Source organism: Barbus barbus, assembly GCF_936440315.1.
Source record: "Barbus barbus genome assembly, chromosome: 43".
Lineage (NCBI taxonomy): Eukaryota > Metazoa > Chordata > Actinopteri > Cypriniformes > Cyprinidae > Barbus > Barbus barbus.
In genome coordinates this window covers 10,026,746-10,041,638 of record NC_136721.1, presented here as the reverse complement: position 1 = coordinate 10,041,638, position 14,893 = coordinate 10,026,746, and the positions used below count along the sequence as shown (strand labels likewise).

Genomic DNA, 14,893 nt, shown 5'->3' with positions numbered 1-14,893 from the left:
CAGGTCAATCATAAGGAATAAGGAAAGTGATAACTTTGCCATAGTATCCTTTCAAATGTTAATGTTGCCATGGTCATTGCATTCTTTGCATGTGCTGCACTTTATTTGTACCATTTTGTTGTATTAAATTATTAATTAGAATTTGAAAGATAATAATGATAACGAGTCTCTGATTTTAGTCCTCGAAAACCAAAAAGTAGTGCTTGAAAAGTCCTTGAATTTCATTTTGTAGTATCTGTACGAACCCTGTTTAAGTTTCCAGTTCTTGGAGCATTTTATTGTTTTTGTTGTTATTAATTGAACTAAACTGTAGTTTTCTGTAGTAAATTGTCTTAGTATATTTCCTATTTTATATTAATTTCCTAGTATTTAATTTACCATTATTTATTTTGAACAAAACCATTTCAGTAGTCTCAGCCTAGTTACTAGATAGTTTCAAAGCAAATCATTCATATAATGTTCTTTTTTTTTTTTTTGCCAAATAGCCCTGCGTATGTGTCCACCCCGCAACCAAACCACCTCGGAAAAAAGTTTGGGTTTTTTTTATTTTAACCCCTGAACATCTCAATAAAGCAATAATCCCCAAGAAGCTGTGATTTACAGTGAATTTATAACAGCTAAGGGGCGTTGTTAGGCACAACCTGAAGCGGGGCTTATTGCTTTTATAAAACGTTTATACTTCCATATACTTAGCAAATAAAATGTAATATTAATAAAAACATTATTCTTCCACCAAACAATGTAGTTCCTCAGAAACGGTTGTTGTTGCAACAAAGTGGTTACTGAGAAACACACAGATGTAATAAAGGTGTATGTTTGTAGAGTAATTTACAACAGCTTTGAATGCGGTTCAACCAATCAGAATCAAGGACTGGAACTATCCATTTTATAAAGAGGAGTTTACACTACACTGTAAAAAAAATAATCGTAAAAAAACGGTCAAATGACTGGCAGCTACGGCTGCCAAACAAAAACCGTAAAATAAATGAAAAATATCTTAATTCCAATAAAGTGCAAAAACTATAATTTTACAGATTTTTTCATTAAAAGTTTTAGAAAAAAACCCTGTTATTTTACAGGTTTTTCCTTGTTTGAATTAAGATATTTTACCTTAATTTTACGGTTTTTGTTTGGCAGCCGTAGCTGCCAGTCATTTGACCGTTTTTTTACGATTATTTTTTTACAGTGTATGTGGCCCTCCATTTACTATTTGAAATTGAAAGTATCGGTGTATTATTAGACCGCATACAAGTTCCAGGTATGTGATTTAAATCAGACTGTAAGAAAAACTTGTGACATGAGCAATTCAAATGAAACCTATACAAAACCAGTCAACTCACATGGCGTACAATTTACCTCGGTGGGACATTTACCATCAAAAGACTTGTGACACTTCATTTTATAACGCTTATGAGATCGCAGATAGTCATAATAAAAAAATTGATTATTTTAACTCTGTTGCCTGTAATATTGGTACTATGAAAATAAACAGCAGATGGCAATAAAATGATTTTGAAAAAGGAAATTAGAAACAACAGTCCGACAGGATCAAGTCACTCATTTGTTTCATTTCATTATTCCAGTTTTAGACAACTCATTGAGTTCAACTCGCTGTAATTTCAAATAAACTTTATTTTTACATAAACTGAGTCTGAATTTATCACACATACAATAAAAAAAAATCTCTAAATGACAGAAATAGCCTGTCTCCAACCTTCAAGCTACCATCTTTACACAACTTATTTGAACAAATACTCGCTGTACAATACAGTATAACAATGTGCCTTCAGAATACAGTGGTTGCGTTCATTGTTTCTTTCTAAATGTCCCAAATACAGTGCATTAATAAATGTATACACATTTCAAATTTAGAGGAATGCATTGTACAGATAAAAAAAAGAGAGACTGCAAAAAAAAAAAACTGAACAAGCTACAGTACACAATTCATTTCCTTGAGGAATCTTTTGATTAAGAGGAAGAAAAAAACAGGCATCTTAAGGCTTATGTTGAATTAGATGGACCTTCGTCAGGAAGTATAAAGGTCTGCAGAGTAAATACTGCTATGTCATACTGCCCTTTTATATTTCAACTGAACAAAACACTGATATTTATAACTGTCATCCAAGAAAGTCTATTCTTACTATCAAAACAAGTCAAGAGGAAAGACGAGAAAAGAAAGAAGTGGGAAGCTGTTGGCCTCCAGTTCTGTCAGTTAGAACATGAATTCTAAGAGGACGTCCGATACACATAAAACTCCTTTTTGAAATATTTGCATCCTTCAGAATGTCTCAGCAACTCATTCTGGAATGTACAATGTTGATGGGTCAGTGTCTGTGACTGCCTGCATATGATAGTAGTCGGCATGTCTTCATTAATGGGCGTCTACGCCTGCGCGCCTCATGTGAGGGCAGCAGGGTTCCTGAGAGGCCTGCCAGTGTAAGGTAGCAGGTGGTGCAGAGAGAGCTGAATGCTGGCGGTGGAGGTGAGGGGGGAAAGAAGATCTTCCCCGGATAACTTTCAGTTCTCCTCAATGAGGGTGATATCTAGTTCAGTACAATCCCTTTCAAACACGCTAGTTTGTCCCCCGTCACGCTCTTCGGGGTCCTCCTCCTCCTCTCTCTCCTCCTCCTCGTCACTTTCACTTAACGGCCCAATACTCGTCCTACCCAGGCCTTCAGCTGGTGAACATGAGCCTCTGAAGTCTCCAAAAAAAGGCTCAAGGCCCATATAGACATCCCCGCCGCAGGCCAGTCTGCCACGTTCCATGTAACTGAGAGGATCTGTGCTTCGAGTCTGAAAACAAAGGGAGAAAATACTTCAGTAAACAACAATTTAAGAGACTTCTAAGCTACTTTTTGGGACACAATCATATATTTGAAGACAACTTTGAAAGCAAGCAGAAGCCTCTGCGTCAAAAGGCTGTTTCTGCTGTGGACTGAACGAACATGTTAGCATTAAGCTACTATAGCTAGCACCCACTTACCTGCCTTTTTAACAAAGAATACTGAGCATATACCAAAGCACCTAATTAATATTCAAGATCATTTTTATGCCCCATGACAAAGTTTTCAAAGTGGAGCTGGCAAGATCAACATAACAAAAAGCTGTACAACTGTACAGATGCTCCACCAACACCACACAGAGTTGCACATTATAGGGAACTAAACTTCTCATAAAAAATGTGATGAGAATTTTCATCACTTTGTGATAAATCAAAACACTGTGAATCTAGTATTCGTTCGTTTCATGAGATTTTTTTAGTGCCCCCCCCCCCCCAGTGTTAAACTGCTGAAATTAGTCATTTTCAAACCAAATTGTACATATACACACGCATTTTACAATAATACTCTCGAACCTAAGAAGTAGACTATTTAATAAACATTTAAAGTTACACCAGAACATTCAAATTTTACCAAGATACTCTTTAGACAAAAGTTGCATGTGGTTGACTTTTGAAATACAATTGGAAAATGAGTGTTACTTGTCTAATTTAAATTAATTACCTAACAATTTGATTCTTCTAATCAGAAGTCCAAAAAGACAAGCTACCAGTTGCAATCAGCCTGAAACACTGATTTGTTCAAATAAAAAGTAGCAAAAACAGAACTAACATTATAATTGAAATATATGTAGGCTGTAGCACTTTTCACAATGACATGTTCTACGCCGTACAGAGAAATTCATGTTAAAGTTTATAATATGTAAATGCCTAATAGTCCACACTGAGCATTTTAGAACTGGTTAATGACTGGCCAATGACTATTTAAATGATCATCTATCTAGGGTACAATGGGGCTAAACAGCTCACCAGACTAAAAGACAAATTTGAATTTTCCTCTAAACCACTGGATCACAAAAATTCACAGCAGCACTTCTTCTAAACATCCACAAGGAAATTTAGCTGAACTTTGACAGGCAGAAACACAGAAAGTCAATTCTAATATTTCATGTTTTTTTTTATATTGTAGCTTTATGTATCAAACAATGAATCGTTAAAATCACCAAATATGTTTTGAGGTCTTGTTAATGATTTTCAGTTTTGTTCAAGGTATAATATATAAATAAACAGAATTTTAATAACTAAACTAATAACTAAAACTTTTATAAAACACATGCTGACATGACATTCAAATGTTTAATATAATTTATTAAGTTAGGTGTCCACCTTAATCACGATATTTATAATAAAACAATCACACTAAAAAATATAATCATATCAACAAATATAATTTATTGTTTCTACTAAAGCCACATTAAAAGCAAATAATTATAAATTATTAACAGGTCACCTTTAAACAGTGTATGATGCTTTCAAAATCTTACAAATATATGAAATATTTCTCTTTTGTTTATTAAATTGTTATAATAAAATTCAATTATTTGTCAAAACAAAATATGGTACAAACTTTGTTACAGGTATACAATTTTGCTCTGTCATGTAAAAGCCCCCTTCACCACCTTATACAGTGATATGATTCATTTTAAACAACAAACTACTTTTATGATCTTTCCCACAAAATGTGTTGTTCCAATGTTTAAGAAAACAAAACATTTTTTTCTATTATACAATATGGATTGCTTTATGTGAGTGTACCCTATGTATGCAGCTAAAGTTGGATGAAAGTTTGAATTGAATCAAATTGAATAGAATGAGGAAATTTGTATCAATACCCAGCTCTACTTTAAACAATGCCATATTTTATCATTTCTCTTTTTCTATTTTGTACTGTCAGCTGCCTTCTTTTTCCTAACAAAAAAAAACAGTCCTATCAGATGTGCCAAAGGCTCCTGCTTTCAAAATAACCTACTTTTACAACACCAGCTGTATCTTCAGAATGATAAGGAACAGCATACCTGTGTCATTTTGGCGAAATCTAGCACAGGCCGTGCACATGGTCTGTCTGGGTCCCTGCGGCGCTTCAGGCCAGGTTTGAGCAGGAGCAGATCGCAGGGCTGAGAATGGCACCGTGGAAGTTGAGGAGGAAGAGCACGGCGCACCGAAGACGGAGTGCTGCAGGCGGATGAGGGCGAGGCAGGCACCGCCGGAGGGTGAGACGTGATTTGCGGGGGCACCGGAGGTGGTGGCAAGAACTGAGCGGCAGCTTCGCGGATGAGCACGGGAGAGAGGGAGAAGCGCCTCTGCGGAGGAGGCGGCGGGTGGAGCGGTGAGGGAGAGGAGGAGCATGAGGACGGTGAGGGGAAGAAGCAGCAGCAGGCACCGCCTCCGGCACCGTCACTCGGGTCCCAGGGGAACGTCCACGGCAGCGGGGAATCTGGGGAAAGGGCCAGACTGAAAAAGGTGGGGCTGGAAGAAGAATGCAGCGAGGAGTTGAGCGAGGAGCTGGGGGCACGCAGTGGACATGGCCCCCCCACGCCCCCTCCACTGTGGCATCGGCGGTTCACTGGTGTCCAGACCTTGGAGGCACTCGGCCGCCAGGTGTACCGGCAGCGTGAAAGGTCCTCAGGTACAGACAGCGAACGACAGTGGCGTTTGGGGGGTGGCGGGGGGGGGAGGGGGAGGCCCGGGAAAAGACAGGTCCGTCACAGAGGTGCTAGGGGCGAGTGGACGGTTCAGGGCATCCCCCTCCGGCAGGTGGCTTTCTGGAGGACCCAGGGGCACGGGGCCGGGGGGGAAGCTGGAGCTGAGCACCCCCTGCAGGCTGGCCTTCGAAGGAGGGCAGAGCTGCCAGTAACTGCTCTCTGAAAGAGGACGGACTGAGTTTTAGGAGTTCATTCATCGATTCATTAAGACATCAGAAGATACTAGAGGTGAGCGTATTATGGATTTTTGTAGGCCCAAACCCAGAAACAAGCATTCTAGCACTTCTGGTTTCATAATTCATAATCTTCAGTGCTACTTCTGCACAATTAAAGTGCATTGTTCCAATTTAGCTAGATTTAAGTATAGCAGTTTACTATACCAAAATTACAATTGCAGGGTATTTTTTATTAAGTACATAAATTTGTAAATGTATTTGTAGAAGACTTGCCATGAAATAAATGTATTTCAAATACATTGTTATATTTATTTTTTTAGTGGCTAAATGGGACTAAAGAGGTTGTCAGGACATTAAATGTCATCACAACAAAGAGGTAAAACTCTTATGAACAATTCTAATTAAAACTATTAGTTTTTTTTTTTTTTTATAAAGACAAGATTAATGGTGGTGATGTTGAAGTCATGTGACACTTTAGCGTTTTATTTCTGAGGATTATATTTAAGCTTCAATATTCATAAATGTTGTGTTAATTTGTGAAGATCATCATGATAAAATGCACAAGAATCATACTTTTGTTGATGATAGAGCTGATTTTCTCCAATAATCCAAAAGTCAATGGAAAAGTCCTTTTGGGTTTTTGTATAGGGTACCAGCGTGATGCTAATTTCTGGGTTGGCATACAAAAACACGTCAGTACTACAGCACTCTATTTTGAATTTGCACACAAACCAAAAATATTACTTATTATTACAAATGATAAATTGCAAGAAATTACATCATAGATAGTTCTGGCTACAAATTTTGATTGGATGAGCTGCAGCTGGTCCAAGTGGCATTATTCAGCAACTGTAAACAAGTACATTTCACATTACACACCTTAATAAGTTCTAGGGATGGGTCACGATTTTCGAATATTCAATTAGTTGATTTAATTATAGAATATCGAATAGGTTGTGCGATTATGGTCTTAAAAAATTTCCCCATGTTTTCCGTGTTGATGCGGTGGTGACGTGTTCATGTAAGCAGATGGTGGCGCTGCCAATAAAGCACCTAAAAGCAGTCAAAGACAACAGAAGAACAAACTGTCTCACATGCACACTGTAGACTTGCATGGCATAAAAAAAGACTTGCATAGCATATAACGGTTACAGTAACTTGGGACAATGTCAAATAAGAGTTCTGTGTGGACCACAAACACCCCCGACTGGGTTAGAGGTGTGGCTGAATCCGTATTCAGAAAGGTGCGGAAAGCAAATAATGCATTCTACGGAGCGACTAAAGGGACATGGTTAGCTGCTTGCTAGCGGTAGCCTGTTGCATTACCGTACAAATTTCACTTACCACATAAACAGAGCAGGGATGTAACGATTCACTCAACTCACGAGTCGAAACGATTCACGATTTTGATTTCAATATTCGACTCGATTCATGATTTTGATTTCAATATTCGAATCACAATTTTATTAATTAAAAAAAAAGAGATTTTAGACAAATTCTAAATGAAATGTGTAAATGCGTGAATCTCGAAAGTGAAAGTAAAAAACAAGCGCGTGTTCATAAGTGATTTCAATGCCCCCCATATTAATAACGGCTCCCTGATGCCCGCAGTTTATATACAGTATAATTACCCAACGATATAATTTGAAGATACCAAAGTATATTTTTCCTCCCATCTCGTATCTATTCCCTTTAGGGGTTCCATTTTTTTAAATGGAAATGTCCTAGTCTTATGAGCAGTTGATTATGGTAATCGACGAACTCTTATGTTAATAAGTGCCGTCATTCGGTTATGTTTATTATATTAATATGTTTCAGCATGATACAATCATTATATGGCTTAAGTTAAGGTAGGTTATCTTCTGAATTAAACAGCTGTCTGTATGATAATACAGATTGAAAGTATGAATCCCGTCTCTGTTTATGGGTGTTTGTGCGTACATGCGGGGGAGGGGTGTGATTTTCGAATAATAATCTAATAATACCCAGCGATTTTCGAATAATATTTTTGCTTGAAATGCCCATCCCTAGTTTTAATCTGTATGTTCACATTACTCCATGTTTCTTTGCTTTCAAGTGTAATTAACATAAAGCAGTCCTGCCCACTGATAGTTGCTCTAATATATCTCGCAGCATATTTGTAAGCAAAATCTATACATTTGACATTTCTACTGCAGCATGGTGTATATATATATATATATATTATGTTCATGAATATTATATAACATATGGCATACATACAATATACATATTTGCATAATGATGACTTCCTGTTTTCACTACACTTCAAAAGTTTGGTCTGCAGTCATTTGATCAAAAATACTGTAATATTGTGAAATAGAACAATTTAGAAAAACTTTGAAAAGTTTGATCAGTAGTGTAAATTCACACAAGTATGTTTCTGTTACATGGTTCACCTTGATTGTGTTTTAACTAGCAACTATTACTTAGAAAACCAATGAGGTTGTAGGGCTTATGAGAGTTTTTACATTTGTTCTAAAAAGATTAGTGGCATTATGCTCCATACTTAATTATTTTACACTCAACTGAAACTCAGAAAAACTCTGTACTCCAAACTAAGGAGCTAAAGGGGGGCAGTTGTGGCCTAATGGATAGAGAGTTGGACTTGTAACCCGAAGGTCATGGGTTCGAGTCGCATGTCCGGCAGGGATTGTAGGTGGGGGAGTGAATGTCCAGCGCTCTCTCCACCCTCAATACCACGACTGAGGTGAGACCCTTGAGCAAGGCACCGAACCCCCAACTGCTCCCCGGGTGCCGCAGCATTGGCTGCCCACTGCTCCGGGTGTATGTTCACTACTGTGTGTGCACTTGGATGGGTTAAATGCCCATACTTGGCCATACACCACTTCTCTTCTTTCCCTCTTTCTCTTTCCCTTTAAAGACTTCCAGATACTCAAGAGATAGGTTACATACCAGGCATCAATCCATCTGTGGGCCGGCAGGTTTCGGGGCTCTGGCGATGAAGTAGAGACTGAAAGAGGTTTTAAAACATTATTGCTTTAAGAGACAGATAAATGGTTAAGTGAAACATATCTGGGCTGAGATCTAAAACACAAGCTTTACCAGTTTGCTGTCCAGTGGTTGTTGTTGAAGCTGGGACAATGTTGTTGTTTAAGATTTAACGAAACCATGGCATGGCAAATTAGAGGAGAAAGGAAAGGTAGAAAAGGAAGGAAAGAGGCCGATGTGAACTAGATAAAACTGAAGCACTGTCCACCAAACATCCAGCTGCTCGCTCGATCTCACTCAGGAACCATGATGACCTGGGACACAGAAGAAGTCAAATAAAATAGGTTTGATTATTTCTTAAGATAAAAACATCCATTTTTTAGTTCTTCATCTCTTTTGGTCTTTAGATGGTCTTATTGGACTTGTTTTTGAGTCACAGTATGTTATCATGAATGCTCAAAGGATCAAGAGAATTTTGATTTCTCATGATGAAACCCCTTTAAATAAATGTACGTGAATACTAAATGACTTGTTCTAAAATCAGGACAATACAAAACGGTGGAACAAAACAAAAGTCTATGGTAAATGTTTAACAATAGCAGTTTCTCATGCAAATCTCTGGAGTTACTTAGCTGCTGAAATTGTAAAAAGAAAAAAAAATAATACAGTTACCAAAGCTGCAAAGTATTCCTGATCTACTCCAACATAAAATGCTTTTTAATTTCCTGTCCGATTCAAAAAGGTGCAGCTCACATATAACACTTGTCATGTTTACAAGGAAGAGTATAAATCCTTGATAAGAGTCCTTCCTGTGTAACTAAACTTTGCAAGAAAATGCACAGAAAAAAATGTTTTGCTTAATTCTTTTAGGTTTTATTTATGAATTTGTACCCAGCTAGATACATTTAAAAGACTATACTAAATGCAAAAGATACTAAAAGGAAGAATCAAACAGCACTCGCCATCTCCATTCTGAAAAATCATTAAACACACGAGTCCAGCATGAAGCAGGAAAAAAAACTATAATTTCTCCTCCATTACTTTCACACTACACACAATGCTCTTTATACAGCAGGCACGAGATCAGTCTTTAAATTAACTACGCACTGCCTACAGCACACATAAAATTCCCTTTGATTAATGAGTGCTATACTCCTAAACTGCTGACATCACACTTTCACACGGAAACAAACCAGGAATTTCAGGTGACTGACTTGCATGTAAAAATAACGTAAAAATAGGCTCGTAAACAAACCAAATACACAAAAAAAATAGATTTTTCTTCCCAGATTTCAAGAAACAGGCTAAATCTGGCAATTCATTTATTATAATTAGGTTAATGTTTTTGTGATCATACATGAACAGAATGTGACCAATTCTAATTAATATTTGAATATTCTAGTGCTTTAAACTCAGTAATTCTTTATTTCTCTTTTGAAGTATCCTCCGATTATGGTTTAATTAGAGAAGGCGACTGAAGTTCTCGCTTTCCAAACCCCACTAAGGACTGTTACCCTACAGGGCACAGGCCCAGTCTGCTAGGGGTCTCCCATTACAGCACACATGAATAGGGACTGCTTGGTGACAGGTGTCTGGGAAAGCTGCACAGTCAAGGAACCGGCTGTTCCTCTGGCCTGATGCCACTGTGGGAACTCCTATGAACACATCCTTCCCTGTCTGTGTTCATGGACACACGGAGCATTAAAACCACAAAATCATCTGACATGACTGTCCTGGGTGCACGTTATTTAAATTAGGGGTTTACATATAAAATGCTGCTGGGTCAGTGGAAAATGTAGAGAAAAATTATAAATTAAGAAGATAGATTAAAATAAGTAGAAAAACAACTAAATAATAGGTAATAAATGACATTATCTGAGGGTCCCTCGAACGAGATGGATGAACAAATATAGAGGTGCATGGTATCTCAAAGATTGAAAACCTACGATTCTGTCAATAAAGTACACAACAACTCATTGATTTAAGTTAAGAAAGAGCTTTAAAACCACATCGTCCAATATGACTGTATTAAAGGGTTAGCTCCATAGATAGATATATAGATATATATATATATATATATATATATATATATATATGCCTCATTAGCGACTGTTTCTATGGGCCACTATGAGGAAGCCGTCTGCCATATTGCAGTGGTAAACTTGACGTCATTCACCATAGTAATCACTGAATATTCGAAAGATGCCACAATCATGCACAGAACGGCTCAACGGCTCTGTGCGAACCTACAGTATGGTGAAAGACGTCAAAAATACCGTTCCAAGATGGCTGCCGCATCTACGTGCCTGGAGCGTTCAAATAGGGCGTCTATATATGTCTATGGTTAGTTCACCCAGAAATGAAAATTCTGTCATTAATTGCGTAATCTGCATTGTTTACGTTCAGCAGACAGTGTGTGCATGTTGAACGTAAACAATGCTGATTACGTTCTCGCAGTGCCGATCCTAGACTTCTGGGGGCCCCACGCAAAACAGGGTGGGGGGGGTTTAGCGGAGTATGAGTGGTTATGAAGAATGAATGAAACGCATTTGTCTGTGTTTCACTCCATCTCGAATCACGCTCGCGGAAAGTGCCTGAGAAACAGTGTCTCTTCCACGGCTCGATATGCTTTCAACTCGTTTTTTTAGTCTCGAGCAAGACTGTATAACATTCACGTTATATTATTTGGCTGATTTTTACGTAGAAAGAGCGACAGCGCACCGCATTAAAGGCAGGGTAAGCAATTTCTGGAAGCCAATGTTGATATTTGAAATCACCAAAACAAACACGCCCCTACCCCAAAAGGGCTATTTTGATAGATCCGCCCCACATATATGTAGCCTACGCAACCCAGGCAACGATTAGTTCTGTGAAACATAAGCCGCTTTTCCACCAAAATTACCTGGAACAATATGTCCCAGGAACTTTTTTTCACCCAGACCTGTTGCTGTCTGCGTTTTCATCGCGGTCTAAAGTACCGAGATTAGGCAAATGGTTTGGTGACGTAACGTTAGGTCTGTGCGCGTTTCTTAATAGCAAGTACGCAAATTTCGGCCTTGCATCCTCGGTAGTTCGAACTTCCCGAGTTCCCGCGGACGGAACGACGCAAGTCCAGTAATTCTGCAAACAGCAGCGTACTTGATAAGGTCAGTCAGCTGGCCTTGGCTGCTGCAATCTTCCTCACTGTATTTACAGATGAAATATATCAAACACCACTGCCTCTTTACGTTTTCATTTTAATATATTAATAGAACAATAGAATAAAGACCAAAGATTACCTGTTAGATTTACCCAAAACAAATTATATCTTTTGTTTAACAACTACAGAGACAACAGAGCCAGTGGCAAATGTCAGAAGGACTAGCCGAGGTTATGCTCCTCTCTTCGGGATACATGAGCACTGAGCGCCCAGTGATCGCGTAGAGATCACATCTCCGAAATCGACGAAGCACATTTTCAAATAGGCGCTGTTTTTATAAATAAGCCGCAGATTAGAGTTTTAAACAACTACATTCTCGGCTGAAATACACGCGTCCAGTGTAGGCAGATTTTAGCTGTTGCGGCACGGCGCGTCCGGTGTAGACACGGTGTTACTCACCTATCAAGAAGAAACAACGCAACCTCGGCATCCGATCGCAGGCCTTCTGCTCCTTGAGTTCTCTCCGGCGCTGGAAAGCTGATCTGATATTTACACGGGTCCTACTTGTTGCCTTATCGTTCCGCAGATGATTTCCTCTTTTTGTTTTTTATCCGCCATCTCTATCTTTCTGTCGTTCAGGTCGGCTGTTCACTGAACGCTCTCTCCTCCACATCATGAGTAGACACGCCCCTTACTGCTGATTGGCTATTAGTTTGTTTTGGTACACTGCCCCAACTCAGTTTTCTAAAACGTTTTTGAAAAATTACATACCCTGCCTTTAAAATAAATAATCATTCATGTTTTCATAACCGCTGGCCAAATTCAAACACTAAACTAAATTAAATCTTTGAGAGCAAGGGGGCCCCCTGGTGTTTCGGGGCCCTACGCAGCTTGTGTATTTTGCGTATAGGGAGAATCGGCTCTGCGTTCTTGAGTACTCTCCAAAATGGCGGAAGATGGTAACTCTGGGAGAAGAATGGCTGAATATATTATTACTGTTTTCTTTGCGCACAAAAGGTATTCTCGTAGCTTCGTATAATCACGGTTGAACCCCTCATGTCACATGGACAATTTTACCGATGTCCTTGCTACGTTTCTGTGCGTTGATTGTGGTAATATCCTTGCTGTCTACGGGAGGGTCAGAGAGCTCTCAGATTCCATTAAAAATATCTTAATTTGTGTTCCGAAGATGAACGAAGGTCTTAGGGGTTTAAAACGACATAAGGGTGAGTAATTAATGACAGAATTTTAATTTTTGGGTGAACTATCCCTTTAATGTATATATGCTAGTGCACTTCATTTAAATAAGGGGGATACAGGAGGCCACAAGAGTGCTGGGGGTCCACAGAAATTTTAGGAAAAAACAATAAAATATTAAATAAACTTAAAAAATATTTAAAACAAGAAAATGAGTAGAAATGCAACTAAATAATAGTAACTAAAATAGTTATACTCGACATTTGGAGGATTTGGGGGTCCCTCGAACCTGAACAAATATTAAGCTCCATGATATCTAAAAGATTAAAAACCTACAATTTCGTCAATAACGTCAACGCCAACTCATTGAACCGTCGGTAGTAATGACTTGTCGTCGCGGTCACGAGCAGATTCGGGTTCGGTTCCGCCGTTGCCTTGGTAACGCGCTGAGCGGTCGCGGCTGATGGAGGCGATGTCGGGGGGAGGGGAGCCTGCTGCCTGTCATCTCCATCATAAGCACATTAAGCGTGACATGTAGCACAACATACCCTTCGTCTACAATTCAAATCATTTGCTGAAATAAAAATCTATACATTTCCTGATCGCACCGACGCCTATAAATCAAATCAAATCGCGCTGAAGGTCGGGGTAGGCCACTGGGTTACATTTCTGAAGCGAGCGCGTACGGTTTTCACGGGGCATTAGCCAAGTTTAGCCATTCTGAGCATGCATACACATTAAGAGTATATTGATTTCTGCACGCCGAAGGCAAGCGAATGAATTGAGACTATAAATAAGCATTGGTCGACATTAGGAAGCAGAAAGCAGTTTCATATCGCGTGCACCGGTTGTACACTATTTGCATTTGATTCATTACGCTAGGATATAACACACCAAAACCAAAAACTCTAATTCTATATTTAGCATTTAATAAATCGCGATTCATTTTATAATTAAAAATAGACTACATGACAAGCCCATCAGGAACAGCCGACCCGGGCTATAGCTAACGCGGTGCTGTAAACAGGCCTATTAAAGAAATAAAGATTTAAGATGTCTTTCTGTCACATACAGTGCGTTCCGTTCTCCATTCTGCAAAAGCAAAATACTGCATCCCTGCCATGTGCTGCAGATTTGTTTACACGCGTTTATGAAACGCAATTCTGCCCCACGAACCGATTTCTAGCCGTACACAATGAGCCTGACTGCAGCGAAACTAGACATTATATGAATAACACCGCATTTAAACGAAGATGCACTGGTGACTTTCGACGATAATGGCTTACCTTGAATCAACCGAGAGTGGTCGATAAAACCCCAGGCCTTGAATGTGGCTCTCAACAGAGATTCAGCCGACTCGGTACAACAAGCTAAAGCAGGTCGGCTTGCTGTCTAATACACTGCCCTCGCCTCGGCCTGGAAATATATCTGTATACAATCCCCGACTGCTCTGCTTTACAAAAAACATACCGTTGAAATAACACGCTGGATAAGCGAAGACCGGAACAGACGATTTAAAGGATCGTGTAAAATTGAGGATTGGTCTGCAATTGCACGCTTGGTCGATGCAGACTGTCTTCTCAACTTCGCCCACTAGGGAAAAATAAGTGCACCCTTCTATGGAGGAATTTGTAAATAACACTCAGGGCATATACGGACTCATCTTACACTGGTCTTCATACAAACGCGCGGAAGGTGTACGGGAATTGGTAGATGAGAGCAAATATGAGGGGAATAAGTGAACGATGCTAAGCTCGGAGGAATCAAACAATACAATTCAGTGAGAACTTGACTCTTTAGTCTAAGCCGATCCCGAGATAACACGACACTCAGAATCATGGGAACTGTAGGGATTTTTCCTATAATTCTA

The 14,893-nt window shown here is 39.1% G+C and overlaps 1 pseudogene across 1 annotated transcript; it reads right to left on the bottom strand.

Annotated features, from left to right (window-relative positions):
- Positions 1-1,619: 1,619 nt before the first annotated feature.
- LOC306862431 (protein FAM53C-like) lies at positions 1,620-14,590 on the bottom strand (annotated as a pseudogene). Its single transcript, XR_013786084.1, has 5 exons — positions 14,310-14,590; positions 8,802-9,001; positions 8,652-8,709; positions 4,855-5,700; positions 1,620-2,793 (listed from the first exon to the last, which is right to left on the bottom strand). The product of XR_013786084.1 is annotated as a protein FAM53C-like (transcript).
- Positions 14,591-14,893: the final 303 nt, after the last annotated feature.